This window comes from Aplysia californica, unplaced genomic scaffold (assembly GCF_000002075.1).
Source record: "Aplysia californica isolate F4 #8 unplaced genomic scaffold, AplCal3.0 scaffold00193, whole genome shotgun sequence".
Lineage (NCBI taxonomy): Eukaryota > Metazoa > Mollusca > Gastropoda > Aplysiida > Aplysiidae > Aplysia > Aplysia californica.
In genome coordinates, this window is record NW_004797463.1 from 563070 (window position 1) to 565277 (window position 2208).

Below are 2208 nucleotides of genomic sequence, written 5' to 3' on the forward strand. Positions count from 1 at the left end.
ACACACACACACACACACACTTTTCCTCGACGTAGGTTTTAGATTTAGGCAATTTATTCTTCAGTATTAATCTATCTCCCCTTACTTTTAGGGGATGACAATTAAACTATGTACACAACGAGGTTATTTTTAACCATTACCGGTAACGGTTTAGCACACCAGCACACGAAATGGAAGGATACATGAAAACGCAGGAATCATTCGACCCTACCTTGTTCGTCTTGCAGGAGTGCCCGAAAAAGCGATTAATTTCTTGTGGGTGAATCATTCAGAGACACAAAAGAAGCCACGTGAGACGAAACGTAGGATAGTGGAACCTGACACTTCGACACCGATCTATAGGAACAGCATGGGGGAAGGTGGAAAGGGGGGGGGGGAGAAAAAGGGAGATGAGGGAAAAAAGGGGGAGGGGTGGTGTTAGGAGGGAGAAAATGTGGACGAGAGGCGTGAGGGTGATTTTCCGTTTTAAAACAAGTATTTGTGAAGCGTGCTGACAGACGGATTCAGGCCTTAAGGAAATAGATACATCACACTTATAGGTGAAGTTTTCACATTTTATAAATAAGTATGAAATAAAAGGTATGTTTAACTTTAAAAATATGGCATTAATAGAAAATCTACAAATTTGACCCCAGTGCCCATTTTTGGTAAATATCTCCATTTGTGGACTGCGAGAAGTAACTCATTTTGTCAGCACGCCTCATTTCTTGCGGGTGAATCACTCAGAGACACAAAAGATGCAACGCGAGACGAAACGAGCGCTCTTGGAACCTGACACTTTGATACCGATCTATGTGAACAACATGGGGGAGGGGGGGGGTGTGATTTTCGGTAAAAATGTATTTCGAGTGTTGAGACTCTAAAATGAAAGGGCAGTCATGTTGAATCAAAGCATATCAGTATATAGGTGGTGTATTGTGTATGTTAATGGTTTCCTTACTCCTTTCTTATTTCTAAGAGATCTATGTCTACTTCTCTAGACTTGTCAATGAATCTATCAATCTCTCTCACTCTCTCTATCTCTCTCAGTCATGTTGAGTCAAAGAATGAGTATATAAGTGGTACATTGTGTACGGGTATGTTAATGGTTTCCGTACTCCTTCCTTATTTCAAAAAGATCTATGTTTACCTCTCTGGACTTGTCAGTAAATCTATCGATCTATCAATCGCCCTCCCCTCGCTAAATCTCTATCTTACTGGAGCTAATGTTGTTCTATCTATCTATCTATCTATCTATCTATCTATTTCTGAAAAGATCTTTCTTTTTTTTTACCTTTCTTGATAAATAACATATCCATCTATTAGTTTTTATTTTTATTTTTCCAGTAATCTACAGTCTAGTCTTTTTTGCTTCTTTTTCTAATTTAGGTTATTGTTACGCTCCTATCGACAATATGTGGATCATTTAGGAGGCGGGCTTCAGACCCTGCCTGTCAGTGTCAGCCCGGGCTGAGAGGTACACAACATCCTAGCAGAAAACCCCCCGAGATATTCAGGGAAAATTTCTCTTTACTCTGGAATGGAACTGGGGTCTCTTGCGTGCAACAGCGAAGCTCCTACAAAGATCGCACGTAACAAGATAGTTCACTCAGCCAAAAAAAGTGTCCACGGAAGTCCGCGCATTGGCTCAGATGGCGCTTGCAGTCTTTGTTTTGAAGCTCTCTTTCGTTTCTCCAAAAGAAGAATTTCACTTTTGTTGTTTTTCAAACAAGTAGAGCAACATCGGGACAACGCGATGGAAGACAGTGGACCCTTTCCAGAGGAGGGGCCAAAGAAGGTGGGGGGGGGGGGAGAAAGTGGAGACGTAAGCAGACAACGGAACTTTGTCAGAGAGCAGGAAAAGAGGTGAAAGGAGAATTTTTTTAGAAGAAAATTTTCCGTCGCAGTCCGGATTCGAACTCTGGACATATTGAATGAGCAGCGAATTCCGTAACCTCTGGACCATGTGAGCCCCCATAGTGGAGTTTGCTAGACAGCAACATACCTGGAGAAGAGTTACGGAAATGGATGTACAGAAGAGAGGGATGACGTTGAGCGACATCAAACGACTAGCCCAGGACAGGGAAAGGTGGAGAGCGTTTGTTCGTGGCCTATATCCTGATCCAGGGTGAGAAAAGCAATGATGATGATGAACATACCAAGAGGAAAGCAAGAAAATTAGTTTTAGTTAAAGTTTTACGGCACTTGCAACACAATAAGCTCATATAA